This window comes from Palaemon carinicauda, chromosome 43, assembly GCF_036898095.1.
Source record: "Palaemon carinicauda isolate YSFRI2023 chromosome 43, ASM3689809v2, whole genome shotgun sequence".
Taxonomy (NCBI): Eukaryota; Metazoa; Arthropoda; class Malacostraca; order Decapoda; family Palaemonidae; genus Palaemon; species Palaemon carinicauda.
Genome location: NC_090767.1, coordinates 11937422 through 11963069, shown reverse-complemented (window position 1 = coordinate 11963069; position 25648 = coordinate 11937422). Strand labels below are relative to the sequence as shown.

General features: G+C 46.5%; 2 protein-coding genes across 5 annotated transcripts in view; one reads left to right on the top strand and one right to left on the bottom strand.

Moving 5' to 3' along the window:
• Positions 1–25648, bottom strand: part of LOC137633718 (serine/arginine-rich splicing factor 11-like) — a 74048-nt gene that overhangs the window by 39518 nt on the left and 8882 nt on the right. The window lies entirely within an intron of this gene.
• LOC137634026 (heterogeneous nuclear ribonucleoprotein K-like) overlaps positions 23558–25648 on the top strand; it is a 128595-nt gene continuing 126504 nt past the window's right edge. The window contains exon 1 of one of the 4 annotated variants that reach the window (XM_068366267.1): positions 23558–23663. The gene's annotated coding sequence lies outside the window, so the exon portion shown is untranslated. The remainder of the gene's footprint in view (positions 23664–25648) is intronic. The other 3 variants (XM_068366264.1, XM_068366266.1, XM_068366265.1) reach the window with 3 other exon arrangements.

Genomic DNA, 25648 nt, shown 5'->3' with positions numbered 1-25648 from the left:
CAGAGATGGTGTTCCTTGTGACCCTCCTCTTTGTCCTGCCTGTGCTCACAAACAAAGCTCGCACATGAGGACGGACTGCAGCCGTTCTCTTCAAGTAGTACCTCAGACACCTCACTGGGCATAGTAGCAGCTGGTCTGGGTCGTTTGTTACAGAACGGAGACTCGCGATCCTGAAAGAGTCGAACCGAGGATCCGGCACTCCAGGATTCTGAGTCTTGGCCACAAACTCAGGGACGAACCTGAACGTTACCTCCCCCCATCCCCTTGAATGGGCGATGTCGTACGAGAGACCATGAAGTTCACTAACTCGCTTGGCCGAGGCCAAGGCGAGTAGGAAAGCCGTCTTCCAAGACAGGTGGCGATCGGAGGCCTGGCGTAATGGCTCGAAGGGAGGTCTCTTGAGAGACCTGAGAACTCGAACCACGTTCCAAGGAGGGGGTCTCACTTCCGACTGGGGGCAGGTAAGCTCATAGCTACGTATGAGTAAAGAGAGTTCTAGCGATGAAGAAATATCCACGCCCTTCAATCTGAAGGCCAAGCTTAAGGCTGAGCGATAGCCTTTCACTGCCGAGACAGAAAGGCGCATTTCTTCTCGCAGATACACAAGGAAGTCCGCTATTGCTGGAATAGTGGCATCGAGTGGAGAGATACCCCTTCCACGACACCAACCACAAAAGACTCTCCACTTCGCTTGGTAGACTCCCTCAGAGGACCTTCGCAGGTGCCGAGACATTCTCTCCGCAACCTGTTGCGAAAAGCCTCTCTCCGCGAGACGCTGGATAGTCTCCAGGCGTGAAGCCGAAGCGAGGCTACGGCCCTGTGAGGGACACCGGAGTGGGGTTGTCTGAGAAGCTCGTGTCGTGGAGGAAGCTCCCTTGGGAGTTCCGTCAGGAGTTGCAGAAGGTCCGGAAACCATTCCGCGTGATGCCATAGCGGAGCTACTAGAGTCATGGAACAGTTGACCGATAGTCTGGTCCTGTTGAGCACCCTTCTCATCAGACAGAATGGTGGGAAGGCGTACACGTCGATGTTGTCCCACCGTTGCTGGAAAGCATCTTGCCAGAGTGCCTTGGGGTCCGGGACTGGTGAGCAGTACAGGGGCAGCTTGAAGTTCAAGGCTGTCGCGAACAAGTCCACCGTCGGGGAACCCCACAAAGTCAGGACTTTGTTGGCTATCTGAGGATCCAAAGACCACTCGGTACTCACTATCTGCGAAGCCCTGCTCAGACTGTCGGCGAGCACATTCCTCTTGCCAGGAATGAAGCGAGCTGATAGTGTTATCGAGTGGGTTTCGGTCCACCTCAGAGTCTCTACTGCAAGATGGGATAGCTGTTGCGAAAAAGTGCCTCCCTGCTTGTTGATATAAGCCACTACCGTGGTGTTGTCGCTCATCACCACCACGGAGTGACCCGCCAGGAACCGTTGGAACTGTTGAAGGGCCAGAAAGACGGCCTTCAATTCTAGCAGGTTGATGTGTAGGCACTTTTCTGATTCTGACCAAAGGCCTGAGGCCCTCTGGTTCAGAACGTGCGCCCCCCACCCTTCTTTTGACGCGTCCGAAAACAGAGTCAATTCCGGGGGAAGGACGAGAAGACTCACTCCCTTTCGCAGGTTCTCGTCGGCCAGCCACCACCGCAAGTCCGTCTGTTCCAGAGACCCCATTGGGATCAGAGTGTCCGGGGAATCGGATCCTTGATTCCACCGGGACTTGAGCCGCCATTGAAGGGATCTCATCCTGAGGCGGCTGTTTGGAACCAGACGGGCCAGGGAGGATAGGTGGCCCAAGAGACGCAACCACGATTGGGCGGGGAGTTCTTTTCGCCTGAGGAAAGGTTCCGCCACCCTCCTCAGCCTTGCTATCCGGTCGTCTGATGGAAAGGCTTTGTGGAGATTGGTGTCTATTAGCATGCCTAGATAAACCAGTCGCTGGGACGGCTGCAGAGAGGACTTCTCGAGGTTTACCACGATCCCCAGATCCTGGCAAAGATCTAGAAGCCTGTCTCGGTGTCGAAGAAGGGTCGACTCCGAGTCTGCTAGGATCAGCCAATCGTCTAGGTAACGAAGGAGACGAATGCCGTTCCTGTGCGCCCAAGTCGAAATCAGGGTGAACACTCTGGTGAACACCTGAGGAGCTGTGGAGAGACCGAAACACAGCACCTTGAACTGGTAGATCTTGTTGTCTAGGCAGAATCTCAGGTACTTCCTGGAAGACGGATGGATTGGGATCTGGAAGTACGCGTCCTTTAGATCCAGTGTACACATGAAGTCTTGTGGTCTCACCGCAAGTCTGACTGTGTCTGCTGTCTCCATGCTGAACCGGGTTTGTTTGACAAACTTGTTCAGAGCCGAGAGATCGATGACGGGTCTCCAGTCTCCAGTAGCCTTCTTTACAAGAAAGAGTCGACTGAAGAAGCCTGGAGAGCCGTCCACGACCTCCTGGAGAGCACCCTTCTCGAACATGGTCTTGACTTCGGCCTGAAGGGCCAGCCCCTTTGCCGATCCCATGGCATAGGAGCTCAACGACACTGGATTCGCTGTCAGGGGAGGTTGAGATGACGTGAACGGGACGCGATAACCTTGGCCGATCACCGAGATCGTCCAAGCATCGGCCCCGAGATGTTGCCACCTGCGGACGCAACGCTGAAGGCATCCCCCCACAGGTGGACACGCAGGGGGACTGCCACCCCTAGGGCTTGCGGCCGCGGCCGCCACCCCTAGAAGTCTTGCCTCCCCTGGAGGACTTACCACCCCTCTTGACCTTGGCTGGAAAGGGCTGGGGCTTAGACACCACTTTCTTAGCTGCCGGTGCCTGTTTTGGAGCCTTACGAGGCTGTTGCTGCTGTTGTGGCGGGGCTGGAGGCTTATAGGGCCGAGTTGTAAGGGCCCTGTGGAGGAGGGAGTCCGTGCTGGATTTCCTCCACCTCTCAGCCGTTCGCTCCAAGTCTTGAGGCTCAAACAGGCTCTCCCCCAGGAGGGAGGCATGTCGGAGCCTACACACATCTACGGCGGGAACCTTCGGATGGAATCTCTCGGACACAGCATCGCGACGCTTCAACACCGAGTTGGCCCACAGGGTGGTAACCTGGTGCGCCAAGAACTCGATGGAGCGGGTGCCCGAGAGCAAGAAGGTCTCTAGGGCCTTCCTATTGGTCTCCTTGGACAAGTCCTCAGATCGCAATAGGATGCCCAGAGATCCTAACCAGAAGTCCAGCCACGAAGTGGCCTGCATGGCACACTTAGCGACCTTCTCGTGGTTAAGGATCTCTGCCGCCGAGAACGACACCTGCCGGGCAGAGAGTTTCTCCAAGGGAACTCCCTTCGCCAGCTCCTCCACAGAGTGATGGAGCGGAAGAGCGAGGTTGTGCTCACCCAGGATCTCGAAATACCTCCTCTGCTGAAGGCGAGGAGGAGGGATGAGTTTGTTCCCGGCAGTGGAACGACTGGAGGAGGCAAGAAGTGCGAGCTGAGCATTGGCCCTAGCTCTGGCACTCTTCAGCCCCCGAGACCAGGGCAGAGCTGCACTGGTCTTAGGGGCCTTCCGAACGTCGAACACTTCATCCAGAATTGTGTCTTTGCCTTCACGGGGGGGGATGACTGGATCCGTAAGACTGTTAAGTTGCCTTATCAGGCTTAGGACCTGCCAGAAGGCATGTTCGGACTCTTGCTGTTCTCCTCCCTGTGGGCTGGCAGCTAAGTCTCCTGCCCCAGGAATCTCTTCCTGGGGTGATACGTGGACATTCCCCTGGGTAGTCATGGGTTCCTGTCGAATCCTTGCAGAGGATTTAGGGATGGTCTTGGAATCCTTGGGCTCCCTCCTAGGAGGGATACAGGATCCCAACAACGAGGTTCGAGGGGCCCCTTCCTCACGAGACAATTCTCCTGCCTGAAGCGAAGTCTCCCCCCCTGGTGCCGGGGGGAAGACTACCGGTCCACTGGACTCACCTGAGGACGGAAAGGCCTCGTCCACGGGAGAAGGAGAGAGTACTCGTGCAGGAGAGGGGACCCTCGAGACCGACCTCTTGGGAACCAACTTCGCCCTGGGGGAAGTCACCACGAAGTCCACTCCTCTCTTTCTCTTCAGCGAAGGAGAGACAGCCGCTGGTTTGTTACCCTGGCCGGCGAGTGCTGGTTTCATAACCCTCACTAACGCCCGTGCCAGCGGACCAAACCAAGTCTGCTGCTCAAAGGACACAGAGTCCGAAATCCTCGCTAAGGTGAAAGGGATCGGGCGATCCTTTGGAGTGGACACGACGGTACCTGCCTGAAAAGAAGGTGGGGAAGAATGTTGTAATGACCTGTCCTCGTCCTGCAATACCAACCTGTGCTTGGATGGAGGTGATCCCGAGTGCCGTCTAGGAGCACGCGTCCCTGCTGCTACCACCGGCTGTGGAATTCGCCGCGAACTATGGTCGCGCGAGGGTGAACGGTCGCGCAAAGGCGAATGGTTGCGCGGGCGTACAGGCGAGCGGTCGCGCGGGCGCGCAGGCGAGCGGTCGCGCGGGCGCGCAGGCGAGCGATCGCGCGGGCGCGCAGGCGAGCGATCGCGCGGGCGCGCAGGCGAGCGATCGCGCGGGCGCGCAGGCGAGCGATCGCGCGGGCGCGCAGGCGAGTGGGCGTGAGGGTGGGCAGGTAAAGGAACACGTGTCCGAGGCGACGAACGCAAGCGATGGCGCGACGGCGAGGGATCGTGCTGCCGCGTAGGTGAAGAAGATCGCTGGCGATAATGATCACGTGATGGTAAGCGATGGCGAGCAGCATGTGAAGGTGAATGATTGCGCGCAAGAGGGCGGTCGTTCAGGGTTGAGCGATGAGGAGCAGCATGCGTAAGCGGGCGATCGTTCAGGGTTGTGCGATGGCGAGCAGCATGCGTAGGTGAATGATCGCGTGAAAGGGTGCGATGGTGATCAGCATCCGCAGGAAGGCGATCGTTCAGGGTTGTGCGATGAGGAGCAGCATGCGAAAGCGGGCGATCGTGCAGGGTTGTGCGATGGCGAGCAGCATGCGCAGGTGAATGATCGCGTGAAAGGGTGCGATGGTGATCAGCATCCGCAGGAGGGCGATCGTTCAGGGTATTGCGATGAGGAGCAGCATGCGAAAGCGGGCGATCGTGCAGGGTTGTGCGATGGCGAGCAGCATGCGTAAGCGGGCGATCGTGCAGGGTTGTGCGATGGTGATCAGCATCCGCAGGAGGGCGATCGTTCAGGGTATTGCGATGAGGAGCAGCATGCGTAAGCGGGCGATCAGGCAGGTTCGTGCGATGGCGGGCAGCATGTGAAGGTGATCGCTGGCGAACTGGTGATCGCTGGCGAGCTGGTGATCGCTGGCGAGCTGGTGATCGCTGGCGAGCTGGTGATCGCTGGCGAGCAGAAGGTCGACGCGTGTCCTGTGAGAGGATAGGTTCACGAGCAGGAACGGGAAGATCGCTGGCGCGTTGGCGAACATGTGTTTCTGACACACGATGGTGAGCAGGGAGTTCAGCAGGAACTAAAGGGTGGTCAGAGACCGCAGGGCGATGGTCCTCAAATGAGCGCTGACGCTCGGAAGAGAGCTGACGAGCAGGAGAGCGCTGGCGAGGGGGGCGAACCTCAGGAGAGAGCCGACGAGCAGGTGAGCGTCGGCGAGCAGGAGAGTCTTGGCGAGCAGGAGATCGTCGACGAGCAGGAGATCGCTGGCGAGCAGGAGATCGTCGACGAGCAGGAGATCGCTGGCGAGCAGGAGAGCGCTTGTGCGCTGGCCCTGCTCGCGTAAGGGAAGAATCCCTTAGCCCCGAAGGGACCGTTGCCCGTCGGGTGACGAGTTCTCCAGAAGGCGAAGATCCGGCAGGAGATGGAGAGCGGTCCGCAGAGAGGTTCAAGGAGGGCGGAGTAGTCGGTTGAGGCTGACGAGGAGAGTCCCCCCCGGAGGACGAAGACCCAAAAAGGCGCCTCTTAGTCCCCCTGTAAGGGGAAGGGAGGCCCTTGTGGCGTAGAGGGCGGTGAGCCTTACGGCGGAGGCGGCCTCGGGGGAGATCGTCGGGACCATCGGTCCTCCGAAGGGGAGTCTCCTTCAAAACACTTCCCTCAGAAGGAAGCTGGGCAGCAGTCGAGACCGAAGGACTCACTTCCCCCTTCGAAGGATGCACGGAAGGAGGAGGAGAGCCTAGAGCACCATCACCAGCAACAGCACCTGCGTCGGAAGGCCCAGCCACGTCGGAGGCCTCTGTCACCACGACGTCGACAATAGACAGAGGGTCTACCTCCGCTACCACCGGCGACTGTTTAACAGCGGCCCCCAACGAGACAAGGTCAATAAGAGCGACCCTGGAGGGCAAGCCCTTAAGCCCCAGGGACGACCAAATCTGCAACAGATCATCACTGGATAAAGAATTATTATCAATAACCTCCCCCGGAGGAGGAGGGGGAACCGCCTCGCTATGGGAGGCGACGCCCTCTCCCCCCACCGAAGGTAGGGAAACAGAACAAGGGCCTGCGCTCCCACTCGGACGACTCTCCTTAGGAGGCGGACGAGGGGGAGCTTCGGAGGAGGTTTGGGCGGCGGAAGAAGAGTCCCGAGAACCTTCCTCCTTCAAGGCTAACCCCGGAGGAGAACGGTCTCTCTTGGACTTCTTCTTACGCCGACGGCCAAACCTCTCCCACTGGGAGGCAGACCACTCCCTACACTCACGGCACATGTTATCCTGGTCGCACCGTCGGCCCCGACATTGAGGGCAGAGGGTGTGAGGATCCGTACTCACGTCCGACATGAAAGTCCCACAAGGACGGCCGGCAACTCCAGGGCATGTCCGCATATTAAATAAAAGAAAATAACTGAAGGTCAACTTCCAACCAATCACACAAGCTGTAAAGAAAAAGAAGAAAATTAAAGGCTGTCAGCGAAGGCGATGAACAGACACGTCTGATCACCGCCGAGCCAAAAGTGAAGTGAAGCAAGTCACCGGTGTGTGGAGGGGGGAGGGGTAGCAAGCTACCCTTCCCCACCCCCCGCTAACTAGCGCGGGGGTAATTAACCCTCGTTAAAAACTATTGGCTCGTCATTTCAGCTGCGCTAAAAGTAAACCCTTTGTAAATAGCGTGGTTTGTATTTCGGTTACGGAACAAATGTTATTTTCCTTAGTAAAATAAATTTTTGAATATACTTACCCGATGATCATATAGCTGCATCCCTGCTGCTCGACAGAAAAAACCTACGGGCGGAATACGCCAGCGATCGCTATACAGGTGGGGGTGTACATCAAAAGCGCCATCTGTCAAGTAGGTACTCAAGTACTCGATGTCAACAAAGAACCAATTTTCTCCTCTGTCCACTGGGTTTCTATTGGGGAGGAAGGGTGGGTCCTTTAATTTATGATCATCGGGTAAGTATATTCAAAAATTTATTTTACTAAGGAAAATAACATTTTTCAATATTAAACTTACCCGATGATCATATAGCTGATTCACACCCAGGGGGGTGGGTAGAGACCAGCATTACATGTTGACATTATTATGAGCTAAGTATTCCGTATTTCATTTTAGCAGTTATTCAAAATAACAAGCATAAAATAAATAAGTACCTGGTAAGGAAGACGACTTGAACAATTACTCTGCCTTTTTAAGTACGTCTTCCTTACTGAGCCTCGCGATCCTCATAGGATGCTGAGCGACTCCTAGGAGCTGAAGTATGAAGGGTTGCAACCCATACTAAAGGTCCTCATCAAAACCTCTAATCTAGGCGCTTCTCAAGAAATGATTTTGACCACCCGCCAAATCAAGTAGGATGCGAAAGGCTTCTTAGCCTTCCGGACAACCCAAAAATATTTCAAGAGAAAGATTAAAAAGGTTCTGGAATTAGGGAATTGTAGTGGTGGAGCCCCCACCACTACTGCACTCGTTGCTACGAATGGTCCCAGAGTGTAGCAGTTCTCGTAAAGAGACTGGACATTCTTAAGATAAAAGACGCGAACACTGATTTGCTTTTCCAATAGGTTGCGTCGAATATACTTTGCAGAGATCTATTTTGTTCAAAGGCCACGGAAGTTGTGACAGCTCTAACTTCGTGTGTCCTTACCTTCAGCCAAGCTTGGTCTTCCTCATTCAGAAGGGAATGAGCTTCTCGTATTAACAGTCTGATAAAATAGGATAAAGAATTCTCTGACATAGACAAAGATGGATTCTTAACTGAACACCATAAAGCTTCAGACGGGCCTCGTAAAGGTTTTTAAATAGAACTTAAGAGCTCTTACAGGACATAATACTCTTTCTAGTTCATTTCCAACCATACGATAAGTTTGGAATATCGAACGATATTGGTCAAGGCCGAGAAGGCAGCTCGTGTTTGGCTAGAAAACCAAGTTGTAGAACATGTAGCCGTTTCGGATGAGAATCCGATGTTCCTGCTGAAGGCATGAATCTCCCTGACTCTTTAGCTGTGGTTAAGCAAATCAGGAAAAGAGTCTTAAAGGTGAGATCTTTCAGGGAGGCTGATTGAAGTGGTTCGAACCTGTCTGACATAAGGAATCTTAGAACCACGTCTAAATTCCAACCAGGTGTAACCAAACGACGCTCCTTCGTGGTCTCAAAAGACTTAAGGAGGTCCTGTAGATCTTTATTGTTGGTAAGATCTAAGCCTCTGTGACGGAAGACTGATGCCAACATGCTTCTGTAACCCTTGATAGTGGGAGCTGAAAGAGATCGTTCTTTCCTCAGATATAAGAGGAAGTCAGCTATTTGAGTTACAGAGGTACTGGTCGAGGATACGGATACTGACTTGCACCAGTTTCGGAAGATTTCCCACTTCGATTGGTAGACTCAAGGGTGGATGTTCTCCTTGCTCTAGCAATCGCTCTGGTTGCCTCCTTCGAAAAATCTCTAGTTCTCGAGAGTCTTTCGATAATCTGAAGGCAGTCAGACGAAGAGCGTGGAGGCCTTGGAGTACCTTCTTTACGCGTGGCAGACGTAGCAGGTCCACCCTTAGGGGAAGTGTTCTGGGAACGTCTACTAGCCATCGAAGTACCTCGGTGAGTTATTCTCTCGCGGGCCAGAGGGAAGCAACTAGCGTCAACTTTGTCCCTTCGTGAGAGGCGAACTTCTGCAGTACCTTGTTGACAATCTAGAACGGAGGGAATGCATATAGATCTAGATGTGACCAATCTAGTAGAAAGGCATCTATATGAACTACTGCTGGGTCCGGGATAGGTGAGCAAAGTATTGGGAGCCTCTTGGTCATCGAGGTTGCGAAGAGATCTATGGTTGGCTGGCCCCAGGTGGCCCAAAGTCTCTTGCATACATCCTTGTGGAGGGTCCAAAATGTTGGAATTATTTGTCCCTTCCTACTGAGACAATCTGCTATGACATTCAAGTTGCCTTGGATGAACCTCGTTACTAGTGAAAAGTCTAGACCTGTTGAACAGGAGAGGAGGTCTCTTGCGAACTCGTACCATGTCAGAGAGTAGGTCCCTCCTTGCTTGGAGATGTACGTCAAAGCCGGGTGTTGACCGTGTTCACCTCCTTTTGCCTTGAAGGAGAGACCTGAAGCTTTTCCAGGTCAGATGAACTGCCAGAAGCTTCTTGCAGTTGAAATGCATTGTCCTTTGACTCGAGTTCCATAATCCCGAGCATTCCCTACCGCCTAAAGTCGCACCCCAGCCTACGTCCGATGCGTCCGAGAAGAGAACGTGGTTGGGAGTCTGAACAGTCAGGGGAAGACCCTATCAAAGGTTGATAAAGTCCTTTCACCAAGTCAGACCAGACTTTAACTTTCCGGAAACCGGGATCGAGACCGCTTCTAGCGTCTAGTCCTTTTCCAGTGAAAAGCTAGAAGATACAGAAGAGGACGGAGGTGTAGTCTTCCAAGTGACACAAATTGAACCACGGATGACAGTGTCCTAACCAGACTCATCCACAGCCTGACAGGGCAGTGTTCCTTCTTCAGCATCTTCTGGATGGATAGCAGGGCTGGGGGTTGATCGTCTTGTTCAGCAATGTCCTCATCAGAGGGTTCCTCATCCGAAACTGATGAGGAAACGGCAACGGAGTGGGCAACGTCTGACTCGCTGAATCCGGTCGCACTGGTGGATGCGTGACGGAGCCGGACACAAGATCATGGTACTGCTGCACAGTCTGTGAACTGTCAACCATGGGGACGCGAGGAAGTACGGCGTCAACCCGAAACTGTGTAGACTGTCTGGGTTGTGCAGTCAACTCCCTACAGGGTTGCTGAGGTTGCCTCACTGCGTCACAACAAGTCATCTCTGCTGGTTGTTGAACGTCTTCCAAGTGACACACTGAACGTCCACAACCACCTCCGAGAGTCGCTTAACGTCAACGTGCGACTGGCAACCCACACTGGGTCGCACCGGTGGAGGAACCATCTCAACTGGCGGACGTGAGTAGGATACCTCAGCGTCAACAGGGCGTACAACCAACCGGTAGGAAGGTTGTTGGCTAGAAGGTTCTTCTCCGTAAAAAATCCTCTAACAAGGACACAAGCTTGGACTGCATGTCTTGCAACAAAGCCCATTAGGGTCTATGGGAGCAGGTGTGGCAACAGACGGGGTTAGCGACTGAAGCGGAACCATTTACCATCCCTGGAAGCCTTGTTATGTTTTAATTAAAGTCCATAGGAGGCTAAGCAGCTTAAGGCTCCTCTCCAAATGACAGAGTCCTCAAAGGAATATCAGAAGGAGGGAGAACAGCACTTTCTCATCTACAGGAACCATGTCCGAGAAAAGCTAGGTTATCTCAGTGAGGGTCTCACTGGTGCAAAGGCAGCAGAACAGAAGGCAACGTTTATGTAACTGCTTGACAGTCTGTGAACTGTCAAAAACTGAACTGTCAACCACAACAGGTGCGTGAGGACATACAGCACTGGTGCATTAGCAGCAGACCAGAAGGCAACGTTATGTAACTGCTTGACAGTCTGTGAACTGTCAAAAACTAAACTGTCAACCACAACAGGTGCGTGAGGACATACAGCACTGGTGCATTAGTAGCAGACCAGAAGGCAACGTCATGTAACTGCTTGACAGTCTGTGAGCTGGCAACAACCAAAGCTGTGTGGAGAAGCCTCAACTCCTGACTGACTAGTCTGCTGCGGACGAGTGGCGGTAACCACAGTGGGTTGCGGAGGCTGACACACCGTGTCAAAACACGGCAGCTTGTGGTAGCTCACGCACGGCAACGGAGTGCTCCGTGTGTCTGTGGGAGTCAGCATGCGTCTGGCAGGGTCGACAGCGCATGGGTGGAGGAGCTCTCACAACAAGAGTGTGGGAGCAGGCAGCCATGCTGGGCGCACAACCGTGGCAGGTTGTAGGCAAACGGGTGCATCGTCAACCTTCTCCGCAGTCGGAGTGAGGGAGCAGACAACAACCAAAGCGGAGTGGTGGTGCGTGGTGGGGACTGCCGTGGGTTGCGGAAACTAACGCATCGCGTCAAAACACGGCAGCTTGACTCCACCTTCCCACTGCTGATGCGGTAGCTCACGCATGTTAACGGAGGGAGCCGCACGTCGGCTAACGTTAACATGCGTCTGGCAGGGTCGATTGCGCATCGGAGGTGGAGCTCTCCGCAGCCAGAGTGTGGGAGCAGGCAGCCTCAGCGTGAGCTGGGTGCACAACAGTGGCAGGTTGTAGGCTAACGAGAGCAGTGTCAACCTTCTCCGCACGAAACTCCTGCATAACCGCAGCTAACTGAGTCTGCATAGACTGCAGTAAAGACCACTTAGGGTCTACAAAAAACGGCAACAGACGGAGCTACTGTCCGTCGTGACTGAGGGTCTAAAACAGCTGGTGCGGCAACAGACGGAGTTACTGCCTGTTGCGGTACCACCTTGCCTCTCTTGGGAGGTGTGCAGTCGTCGGATGACTGCAGCGAGTCCGAACTGACCCAGTGGCTACACCTAGGCCGTTGGACTTGCGCGGAAGGGACCGACTTGCACTTAAAAGCTGCAAGATTTGGTCCATGGTTTCTAACGAGAAACCTCTTCCGCAGACGAGGAATAAATGGGCTCTCTCGTCTTTGTGTGGGTGGGGCGATCACGTCGGCAAACGTGTGTAGATACGCCCGAAACCACGGAGGGAAAAACGTCTGTTCGTCGATCAAGGCCTGTGGAACCCATAAGTCGTTCGACATTACTTCTCCCCTGGGCTTGGGAGCTTGTAAGAGGTCCCGGACTAGGTGAACAACTGGCACGAACAGACGAACCCTCGGACGCAACACTGTAACACTTTGCGCATATCACTTTATCACTTTTGATTTTCTGTTTGCACTTATTTCACTGAAATCGAAACTTTAACTGATTTCTACCTGAAACACGCAATCCTATCCTTCATTAAAAGGTAGTCATTGCGAAAACAGTTTACAATGCAACAGAAAAACATAAATAAAGATAAAGAATTCAGTGGCTGGAAAAGAGACTAAACACTAGATCAAATAAACTACGTTTACAATCTCTCACCGCATAAGGCCTGGGAACAAGAATAAAACCCTAGAAACGTTTACCTTCTTCCCCTACAGCGACTAGGGAGAAGAGTAAAAAAACGAGAACAACGTTACCCGCTTGAACGAAACGTTTATTCTCCTCTCTCTCCCTCCGTCTCTATCTCTCTCTCTCTTCTCTCTTGAATTAGCACCTGAGAGAAGAGCCCAATTATATATCGTTAAAACATGTTATTTGCTAAAGGAAAAAACTGAAAGGTTTCCCAAATAAAAAGTTCCTTTATTCAGAATTTAAACTCTTTAAAATAAGAAAGAATGAACGAAACGCTAGAATCGGTTTACTCTTACTGCAAAGTGAAACCGTGAAACACTCTCTCTCTATCGTAACGATAGAGCGCAAGTTGAACGTTCTGAACGTCAACAACTGCGGAGACTAAAAACTAAACGTTAGTTCATCTTTGAAAACAGTACGAGACTATCAAAGAAATTCTTCCATAAAACATTAAAATTAAAAAAGTATTAAATTCTTTAAAGGTTAAATACGATAAAACGGGCTCAATGTTAATTAACTTCGGTTCCAAGTTAGGACCGCCTACTATTAGGAAAGGTCGCATATAAACAAACATAAAACTTTATTTGTTATAATAATTGGAAAGTTAACCGAAGAGGCCTAAAAAGGCGGAGAGATATAAATAAATGGATCTATAACGTGTTAAGCAAAATTACCAAAAATCTAAACACACTTCCGTCTAAGGGAAGGGTCGGCCATTTAAAAGTGAAAGAGAGTCCATACTCTCTTCGTCACCATAATTAAATCTATTGAAAACGAATTCAAGTTTTGAAATGAAGATAAAACCCCTGCATAGCGAAAGCTCAAAACTGGAATAGTGTACTTCACCAAATCGTTGTGAAAACAAATCCAGTAAGGGACGGCGTATTTAGTAGGTCCTGCCATTGGCACGACAGAGGAAAAATTGGTTCTTTGTTGACATCGAGTACTTGAGTACCTACTTGACAGATGGCGCTTTTGATGTACACCCCCACCTGTATAGCGATCGCTGGCGTATTCCGCCAGTAGGTTTTTTCTGTCGAGCAGCAGGGATGCAGCTATATGATCATCGGGTAAGTTTAATATTGAAAAATATATATATATACACACACACACACACACACATATATATATATATATATATATATATATATATATATATATATATATATATATATATATATATATATATATATATATATCTAAAGTAGGAAGATGTGATGTAGTTCTAAGGGAAAAGTATGGGAAATATGTCTGGGTAATAAGCAAAGCTCTACCTCCAGTTTGTTTCTACATTATGATCAGAGATAAATGTAAACAAAACATTGGTTGCCATTTTTTATCGTGCTTTTTAGTATGTTTAGGAAATGCATGATATAAAATCACCTTTAATATTTGTGCCTGTTGTAGTTTAGGGTACTGTAGTACATGCATTAAGTGTTCTGTACATTAAAGGGTAGTTTGTTAACAGTACTACGTACAAGGGAAGGTTTTAAAAGTCTGAATATACATGTTGAATAAATAGGTAAATATGGTGTCACTACTTCGCGGATTTTCACCTATCGCGGCCGCGACTGGAACCTATCTACCGCGATAAACGAGGGTTCACTGTAAAAGACAAAAAAGGAATGGCCGTCAAGCGAGGGTAGGAGCGGAGACATCCGCTCACTACCCGAGCCAGAAGTAAAGTGAGCTATTTCCAGTGTGTGTGAGGGGGGAGGGGTAGCTAGCTACCCCTCCCTACCCCCCCCCCCCCCGCTAACTAGCGGTGGGGTAGGAAGCCCTCGTTAAAACTTTATGGCTCGTCATTCAGCTACGCCGAAAGTAATTACCCCATGTAAATAGCGTGGTTTGTATTTCAGTTACGGAACAACTGGGTTTTGAGACCAGCTCAAGCTCGATAGTCTTTTGTAGTGTCTGCACACTCGCCATCCTTGTGGACTAAGGATGAGGGAGTTTGGGGGAACCAATAGGTCACCTACTGAGTCTTCAACAGCCATTGCCTGGCCCTGCCTGATCCTAGCTTGGGCACTGCTCATATGTATACATATGGTTAGTCTCTAGGGTATTGTCACTGTCCCTTTGTCTCTGCCATTCATGAGTGACCTTTAAAACCTTTAAAGATTGAAGGTTTGTGCTATGTGGAGGAACATACACATCTTTGGACCCCTTAAACTATATTCTGAAACTAATGACAATATACATTTCAATAAAAATTAATAATTCCGTCGATACATACATATCCCAATGTCCAGTTTTCTATACCACTAGATTCTAGCTTTCCCATTTTCTAATCCAAGACCATTCAGAGGTGTCTTCATTACCACGGCACTTTTCTTCCGGCCGATCACATAATTCACTTCTAAAGACAGGCTGTCTCCGGCATTTTCTTTTTAATTTCTAAGCTTTGAAGGAAGTCGCTACTGCAATCATGTCAAAATTACTACGGCCATTTCCCTCCGTGGATTTATAACTTGTAAATAAGGGTTTCCCACAAGCGTCATCACCATTTCTGCAAAATAATTAATGGTTACTACTGATATTTTACCTGACCTGGAGTCTTTATATATTTTATTGGGATAGACCTGGTGTAAAATTACAAAAATAATGACTCAAAAACCACACTTTGGGGTGTATGTGTGATAGCGGCCACCTGTAAGTATGATGACGGCTAAGAATATAGCAGTGTAAGGGGGGTCGCAGGGAGGCATTGACCCCCAGTTAAGTAAATAGGTAGGGCACGGTTTGTAGGTTAGGTTAGGGGGGAAAGTTTAGTTTATTTGGTATCGATATTTTACGCTCGGAGGAAGAACTGGCCGCTAATATACAAAGGCTCCCACACTTTAAAAGGGAAACAAAGACATGAACCTAACCTAGCCTAAGGTTCCCCACCTAACGTAACCCAGGAGACGTATCCTTACCTCCTTAGTCCCTTAGACTGCCCTATCCTTACCTATTTAGCCCCTTCGACCGCCGTGTCCTTAGCTTACCCTAAGACTAAATCTCAACCTTGTGCTTCCAAACCGGCTTTGATCCTGGCACGGCAACACTAAATTATGTATATCGTAAAATTAACCTCATAATATCGTATTGTGGACCTAGATAAACAACATATTGCCATTTTTCACATAAATAAAACTGATTTAACAAGTAATAAGAAATTTCACGCCTGTACAAACAAAATATTCACTCGCCAAGAGATATTTCATTAAGGTTTAAAGTGTAGGAGAAATTGCATATACTAAAAAAACAGCCTTTTCTGACATCATTTAAAACTTGATCAACACAGATTTAATTACTATAATAAAACACATCCTGAACTTCGTATGATGTGGAAATAACTATATATGATAACTCACCTTCATCTACATTTGAAAAAGCTTTTTAATATTGGATATTTGCCGTAAATTGAGAGGGGACACATGGACACATGTTGGACGTCCATTGTCGCAAATGTAAACAAACATTGTTCTTCCTCTTCTTTAGTTTTTCTTCAGAGATGGAACTGTAGAAGACACAATATTACTAAGAAAACGATATTAATAGAAGCCTTATTATTATTATTATTATTATTATTATTATTATTATTATTATTATTATTATTATCATTATTATTATTATTATTATTATTATTATTATTATTATTATTATTATTATTATTATTATTATTATTATTATTATCATTATTATTATTATTATCATTATTATTATTATTATCTAAGCTACAACCCTAGTTGGAAAAGCAGGATGCTATAAGACCTGTAAGGGCTTTAACAGGTAAAATAGCCCAGTGAGGAAACGAAATAAGGAAATAAACTACAAGAGAAGTTTAAAAACAATAATATCCTTAGAATAAATCTTTTATATATGAACTTTAACTTCAAAATAACAAGAGAAAGAGAAACAAGATTGAATATTGTGCCCGAGTGATGATTCTAGGCCCTATGGAGTGGGCCGATGATAAGACCTTGAAGAGGTTCGCTTTCTAAAAACAATTCAGGAGGGTTTCAATAAAATATGATCACAAAATTTGGTTTATTACAAAAATAACCATTTAAAAACACAATAACAAATCACTCTAATACAATCTGAAGGACATCATGGGCGGTTAAGCCAATGTGTGCTTAGAAACATCACGCAAAATGAGAGTTAGGTCTTCAACCTTGCAGTCCTTGCTGCACACGCAGTTACTCGATATTGACAAGAAGTTGACTTAATCAAATACAGGCTCTCATGGCCTTAGAACACGGTAACCCTTAGGATGTTTGCAACATGTGCTCGGAAAACTCTAAGTCCACGGTTGAACTAAACAAGGCGAAATTACATTACTGTAATGACTCTATGGGGTAAGTACTTTTACGGTCATAAAGCATGCAGGTCTCATGCCCCCTGCAATATTATTACCGAATCCCTGCAATATTGGGACCCCTAAGTCTGCAATATCTGCCGAACCTTAGTGACCGAAGGTTTTGATGACCCCAAGTCAATGAAGTCTAGGGATGCGGCACGTAAAAAACTACGCAAATGGGTAAGAGGGTTCCAGAAGAACTCTCCAGGACCATACCTACCTAACGATAGGATGCGTAGCTTACTGTTCTCGAAAGCGAGTAGTGAAATGGTGGTGCCCCAAGCACGACTCACACCTCCCTATGTCCAGATTGCCATCGAGACGGAGGGCAGGAAGGCACCTCTGGAAGAAGATGACAATGTCATGTCGGAATTCCTTCCATCTGTGCCAGCCCTGGAGCCGTTATCCTCGACGTCTTCACCTTCTACCCCTCTATTAGACAAAATGAGCCAGACGCTGGCCCATCTTATGGGTCTAATGGAGAACATTCGCAAACGAGGCGAAACAAAGGAAGCGATATTCAAGAGAGAGCTCCGTGAAGCTCCACTCATCGCCTCTCAAGGGTCATTCAAACGACCCAGAGACCAAGACCTCCCGACATGCTCCAAAACCAATCCCTGGAGGTATGCGGAGCTTATGCCGATTTTGGACGGCAAACTCTACATCTCAGAGAAGATGGGAACTGTCCCTTTAGACAAAATCCAGTTTTGGCCAAGCTTTAACTCTTTCCCTGATTGATTCATTCGACTGAAGCATGAACCAACGTCAGAAAAAGCAACGGAACCGAAGGAAACCATTGTTTTCGACCACTATAAGGCCCATGCTATCTTGTCAAGTAGCCTGAGAAAGGCGGGTTACTCGGTGTCGAAAGTGTCCGCCTTGAGCAAGAAACACCCTACCTTTCTTGCTCCTGCTTCAATAGCATTCCCCTTTATGTGGAAGGCACTTAAATCTGTTGCCAAGGCAGTGGAGGCAGGCAAACCATGCCCTGCACTTGAGGAGTGCAGGCCTCTGTCACTAGCCTTGCCCATGCAGGAGAAGGAATAAAAGGAAGTCCACCTAACCCTCTCAGTAGGGAAACTGGACACGGATATCGCTGGTCGACAGTTTAGCGAGAATCTCCATAAACTTTCTGAGTTTCTCTTGTGCAAGGAACAAGAGACAAAGGAGAGACTTGCGGCCTCTTTATCCCTACAAAACTGCATAGAGATGTGTGTAGGCCAACGAAGTACCCCAGACATGCTCATGGTCCTGGCCAAAATGCATATGGCCACCTTAGTAAAGGACCTGTATGCTTTCATGAAGGCTAGGAGAGCCTGTAGAGAGTTCGTGTTCACTGCTGCAACAGTGAAACATGAACCCAGAAAGCTGATATCTTCTAACATCTGGGGTAAAGACCTCTTTCCGAACGAAGTAGTTAAAGAGGTAGTCGAGAAGGCCACCACATAGAATAGGAACCTTCTCCAGAAGTGGGGCATCTCTTCAAAGAGTAAGTCTTCCCCGGATGTGGGTCCCCAACCTAAAAGGAAGACGAAGAAGTCTAGACATTTTCCTCGGTCTGCTCAACAACATCCCACAGTTTCTATGACCGCGGTGCCCCAGGTAGGCGGTCGAGGAGGTAAACCCTCCGATCAATCGAAGCAAGGAGACACTTCTGGTAGGAGGGAGGCTCCAACAATTTCAGGATCGTTGGACCTTTGATCCCTGGGCCTAAGGCTTAATCAAGATTGGACTAGGATGGAAACTAGACACGTCTTCACTACCATTTCCTCAACTCTTCCAACACTCCAACCCCGTATTAGAAGGGTAAACCCTATAGCTCCTGAGCATACAGGTTATAAGGAAAGTGAAGTCCATCAAATTCCAGGAAAGGCTGTTTTGTGTTCCCAAGAAGGACTCAAGAAAACTCAGAGTCATTCTGGACTTGTCGCCACTGAACAAGTTCATAAGAAACAGCAAGTTCAGGATGTTAATCCTTCTACACATAAGGACCCTATTAAAAAAAGGGGCGTTCACAGTCTCGATAGACCTGACAAATGCCTATCGGCATCTTCTAGTCAGTCGCCCCCTCTCCTCCTACCTAGGATTCAAATTACAGAAGATAAAGTATGTTCCCAGGTATCTTCAAGAAATTGGCAGACGCAGTCGTGCATCAACCACGCCTAGAAACTGTTCAGGTAACAAAGTACCTGGACGACTGGCTGGTGCGGGCAGCACCCTAGGCGGCTGGTCTGCAAGCATCCAAAGAAGTAACCCAGTTCCTGGGACATCTGGGATGCAAAATCAACCTCAAGAAGTCTCGACTCTCTCCAGCTCAAAGGTTTCAATGGCTGAAAAACCATTGGAACCTGAGGTCACATCGTCTTTCCTTTCTCTTAGGGAAGAAGAAGGAGATCGCAGGGTCGGTCAAGAGACTACGGTAATCCAACAGGATTTCAAGACGCTAACAGGAAAGAGTACTAAACTCTGTCCAGTTCGCAGCAGTGACAGACCCAGTGCTAAGAGCACAGCTGAAAGATGCGTCAAGAGTCTGGAGAAGATACGCATCAAACGCTCGAAGAGATCTAAAATGACCGATATCAGCCTTACTTTGATCACTTCTCAACCCATGGTTGAAGGCCAAGAGCCTAATGGGGACCGTGCCCTTGCAACCGCCTCTACCATCGATGATCATCCACATGGATGCCTCGACGGAAGAATGGGGATTTCACTCCCAGCAAAGGAAAGTCTGAGGGACTCGGTCATCTCTAGTCAAGGCCCTTCTCTTCAACATTTTGGAAGCCATGGCACTCCTTTTGATGTAGGGAAAACTCTCCCCACGCAGATCAGCCCTCATCAGGCTGATCTTGGACAGAGAAGTGATAGTGAGATGTCTGAACCAACAAGGCTCGAGATCGTCCCATACAATCCACCTATTGGCAGTTCACTTATAAGTGATCCGCAATGTGACAGCGGATGCTCTACTCAGGCTTAAGCCGATAGAGTCAGAATGGTTCACAGACGCAGGCCCATTCTCCTCCATCTTGGAATAAGTCCCAGAACTGCAGAACGACCTCTTCGTGACGAGCGTCATCAAGAAACTACCTCGATATGTAGCCCCATACGAGGAACCTCTAAAGGAGATAATGGATGCCAGGTCCCTAGTTTGGAACAGATGGATCCAGAATTTCCTGTTCCTTCCATCCAATCTCCTGCTTTAGGTCCTTAACAGGCTGAGATCCTTACAAGGAACGACAGCTCTAGTGGCTCCCAAATAGCCCAAGAGGAACGGGTTCCCTCTTGTGAGGAAACTGAGGCTGGCCCTTGTACCAAACCCAGCACTATCTCAACGGGTTCAGAAGTTAACTGTCTTCGATTCATCACAGAGAACCAAAAACCTTCATTTCATGATTTTCTCACCCTAGCAGTTAAGAAAAGATTTAGGATCTCAAAAGGCAGTATAAACTTCTTAGAAGAATATAAGTCTAAGTCGACCAGAAGACAATATGAATCGTCTTGGAAAAAGTGAGTTGGTTTTGTTAAAGCAAAAGGGCCGAAAGAAATTTCAATAGACTTCTGTCTGTCCTTTATCCACCTCCATAATCAAGGTCTGGCAACTAACACGATAAATACATGTAAGTCAGCCTTGACTAGACCTCTTTTATATGCCTTTCAAGTGGATCTGACGAACGAAATCTTTAACAAGATCCCGAAGGCATGTGCTAGACTTAGGCCTGCAGCTCCTCTGAAGCCCATTTCATGGTCTTTGGACAAGGTCCTACATTATGCTTCATCGGTGAATAATGAAGATTGTTCTCTCAAGGATCTAACCCAGAAGGTTATTTTCCTGTTCGCTATAGCCTCAGGGGCTAGAGTTAGTGAAATAGTAGCCCTGTCAAGAGATGAGGGTCACATTCAGTTCACAGAAGTGGGAGAAATGAATCTCTTTCCTGATCCAGCCTTTGTCGCTAAGAACGAGCTACCCACTAAGAGATGGGGTCCCTGGAGAATCTGCCCTCTGAAGGAAAATGTCTCTTTGTGTCCAGTAGAGTGTCTAAAGGTCTAGCTTTGTAGAACTTCAGACTTCAGGGGAGGACAGCTCTTCAAAGGAGAAACCTCAGGAACAAACTTAATAATAATAATAATAATAATAATAATAATAATAATAATAATAATAATAATAATAATAATAGTAATAATAATAATAATAATAATAATAATAATGCTGTAAAAAAAATTTCAGGGAAAACGGCTTCCTGGGAAAATAAAATCTCTTCCAGATTATTATTATTATTATTATTATTATTATTATTATTATTATTATTATTATTATTATTGTTGTTATTATTATTATCATTATTATTATTATTATTATTATCATTATTATTATTATTATTATTATTATTATTTTTATTATTATTATTATTATTATTAACACCTATGCTACAACCTTAGTTGGAAAAGCAGGATGCTATAAGCCTAGGGGATCCAACAGAAAAAATATCCCAGTAAGGAAAAGAAATAAAGACATAAATAAACTACAAGATATAGAATGAATAACTAAAATGAAATATGATAAGAACAGTAATAACATTAAAATAAATATTCTAAATATTTCATATATAAACCATGAAAACTTCAAAAATAAAAAGAGGAAGAGAAACAAGATATAATAGTGTGCCCGAGTGTACCCTCAAGCAAGAGAACTCCAATCCAAGACAGTGAAGAAAACCATAATACAGAGGCTATGGCACTACCCAAGACTAGAGAACAATGGGTTAGATTTTGAACTGTCCTCTTTGAAGGGTTGTTTAAGAGAGAGAGAGAGAGAGAGAGAGAGAGAGAGAGAGAGAGAGAGAGAGAGAGAGAGAGAGAGAGAGAGAGAGATTATTATTATTATTACTATTATCATTATTATTATTACTATCTAGAGAAACAAGATATAATAGTGTGCCCGAGTGTACCCTCAAGCAAGAGAACTCCAATCCAAGACAGTGAAGAAAACCATAATACAGAGGCTATGGCACTACCCAAGACTAGAGAACAATGGGTTAGATTTTGAACTGTCCTCTTTGAAGGGTTGTTTAAGAGAGAGAGAGAGAGAGAGAGAGAGAGAGAGAGAGAGAGAGAGAGAGAGAGAGAGAGAGAGAGAGAGAGAGAGAGAGAGAATTATTATTATTATTACTATTATCATTATTATTATTGCTATCTAAGCTACAGCCCTAGTTGGAAAAGCAAAATGCTATAAGCCCAAGGGCTCAAACAGGGAAAAAATAGCCCCGTGAGGAAAGGAAACAAGGAAATAAATAAACTACAAGAAAAGTAATAGTCGAAATAACATAATTAGTTATTTTTGATATTTTTTCGTGTATTTTATTATCTACTGTATAAGAACATAGGTATTAATTTTTTTCTTATTTTTTTTCGTCAGAATCAACAATGAACAAAAAAGAACTTGTTAAACAGTTAATTTTTTCATTCATGTCAATTTCTTATTTTCATTTATAATCATTTACTTCAAATAATAAGGAAAGATAGTATGCATTTTCATTGTTTGTATTGATTATTAATTGTCCAAATTATTATTTTTTAATCGTTTGTATTAATTATGAATTCACCAGCGCCTTTTCTTTTAAATAATAACTGAGAAATCGGAGACTAATCTTATGTCAATCCCTTTCAAATGGCAGGTTTAAAAATATACATTTTACTAATTATAATACTTTATCTATCTGGTTCAGAGTATTATTTTAACATACACATTAACACACATCTACAACATAAAGAACTATAACATTAAGAACAAATTGTATCAATAACAAAAAGCTAGAAAATATGATTTTTCTATATTACAATACTACGAATGTTGACATTATTGTCGTCTTAAAAAGTTTATACATTTATATATATATATATATATATATATATATACAGATAGATAGATAGATAGATATAATCAAATTAAATTCTGACCGGTAGCGTCTTTGAAGAAATGACATTTGAACTTGCCGCGGTAATCCCCCAATAGCGCAGGTGGTTGTTTTCTGCTGCGCAGTCTACAAGGAAAAAAATCGATAACTGGCTTATCTTCCTTTTAAAAAAACTCCCCCTTATTTCTTCCCAAATGTTCCATTTTATTCCCTTTTAAATTCTGAGAATTAATAGAATTCCCAAAGAATTCCCAATCTAGATATAACGTCTTCGAGGCAAATAACTCATTTGCCTGATCTAGCTATAAACATTTGTTTATGGTTAATTTATTCATACTTCACGTAATATAGTTAACTAATTACCTCCACCAAGATGGTGGACGGTCGTGGATGATGTGATTCATAATTATATCTAATTACGATAGTGGTAATTGTCTCACGGATGAAATTACACATCGTAATTGTTCTCAAGGTTACTGGTGGCATGAAGCAGTTGGAGCATTGCGCAAGGCATTCGGTCGAGGATAAATTATTAAATATTATATTCTATATACAATAAAATAAAAGAATAAAAATTACTTTTAATATCACAATGTATAATTAGATATAATTATATCGATATAATTATATTGGGGGGGGGTTGAGAATGCACGTGATTGGAATATTGCGCAATGCCGCTAAACTTACAATATGATAATATAACATTAAATTATATATATTAGGTCGCAGTTTTAATATCGATATAAGAAAATGGTTGTATATAATTATTATCTATTGGGGTGAAGTAACACGTGATACTCACCCCCCCTTCTATGATTTAATGGGGGAAGGGGGGTGAAGTGGAGGGAGTTGAAGCATTGCGCAGAGCCGCCATGTTTGTTGTTGTTACTTAGAACGAAGAGACTACCCAGTTCGGTTAAGAATCCACAACAACTGCAACAAAAGTGAGTTAATTATACTTGTCATTAATTGTTAATTAACCGGGGGGCTTATTTGCTTTCCCCTGGGGGGATTTGACCCCCTTTTCCCTCCCGGCGACGCGTAAATAACGTTTTTATAGGACTGGTTACTCAGAACGCGCTATTTTTCCCTCAAGATTTTTTGAAGGAGCTTCGTATGGCAACATCTTGCTTATCTTTAAGGTCCCGGTACCTGTTTTAATCTAAGGTCTGTATTAAGGTCATGTATTTAATTGTATATAAACTCGTTTCTCAAGAGACGTAGCCTGTCGTAGCCTACCGTGGCCTGCTATGTCCTACGGTAGCCTGCGGTGCCGTTTACCCTACCGTAGGCCACGTCACTTAGCCTGCCAGTATATTTTGACCTTAATATTAATAAATTTAACCTATTTTGAGCTTTTTAAGTCGTTTTGACCTTTATTTTACATATCCAAGACCTTAAAACAACCAATTATGTTTATTGTTATCAAACTGATCTGTAAGTATTTGGCATTGCAATTTACATGGTCATAAGCAGCCCCTGAGGGTAGACAGTCGGCGTTACAATTTGAATGGTCATAAGCAGCCTCTTAAGGTTAATTCTAAACCTTCGTTGGTGCCGTTCGATTCATCTCTTCAACCCTAAACTAGGGTGCTTTAACCCGAGCTGTTTTAAAGAGGTTAAGTTGAGGAACCCCAGTGGCGTCTTCCGATCTATTCCGAGGCTTTGCCTTATCCGTTTGCCGTTGGTTTTTTATGCTCGGCGGCATTGCATGTCAGGCTATGGTGCTTTGATGGTGGTGAAGGTGCACGGGTAGGTATTCAACAATTTTCGGAAATCGTCTAGTCGAGTTGACAGTCTCTTAATTCCTGTAATTTTACCCTAAAAGGAATTAGTTAATGGGAGCTTTCGTACATCAGCGGCCAGTTCCTCCTGTGTGGATTATAAATGAATATCGACTAACCTAAACTTTTCTCCTAACCTAACCTACAAGCCATGTCCTTACCTACTCGCCTAACGCCTCCCCCCCCCCTATTACACTGGCATATTCTTAGTCCGCCGTAATCAAACATACAGGTGGCCGCTATCATACATACACCCCCTGGGGTATATGTATTATAGCGGCCACCTGCATGTATTATTATGTCTTAGAATACGGCAGTGTAAGGGGGGTTTGAGGGGAGCAGTAGCCCCCCCCTGCCCCGTTAGTTAAGTAGGTAAGGACACGACTCGTAGATTAGGTTAAGGGGGAAAGTTTAGATTAGTTGATGTCCATTTTTAATGAACGTGTGAGGAACTGGCCGCTGATATACAAAGGCTCCCACCTCCCTAATCCATTTGTCGTTGTTTTTGCTCGGGGACATTGTGTGTCAGGTTAGGGTGCTTCGATGGTGGTGAAGGTGCACGGGTAGGTATTCAACAATTTACGGAGTTCGTCTAATCGAGTTGAATCTTGTAAGTTTACCATAGAATGATTTAGTTTATTTTATGCTAAATTTAAGTTGAAATCGATATTATGATTATCATCGCGGTATATGTTATTACCTCCGAGGTTATGGGGTTGTATGTATGACAGCGGCCACCTGTATGTATGATGATGGGTGTCTAAGAATACAGCAGTGTAAAAGGGGGTCAAAGGGTGGTGTTAGCCCCCCTCCCCCCGTTATTTAAGTTGATGAGGACATGACTTGTAGGTTACGATAGAAGGGGAAGGTTAAGCAAGTTGGTGTCCACATTCTATGCTCGCTGGAGGAACTGGCCGCTGATATACAAAGGCACCAGTTTATGTTTTACCGGTATACGGTCGATTCGCAGTCAATCACTTTCGCCCCCGGGTGAAGTCGATTCGCCGACCTAATTGCACCCACACTTTGTGGAGTCTGTCCGCCGTCAACATAGGAGTCGTTTCACCGTCAATATAGGAGTTGTTTTGCCCCCGTTATTAAGAAATGGACGTAGACGTGCAATTGGCAGCAGAATTTTTTTTTAT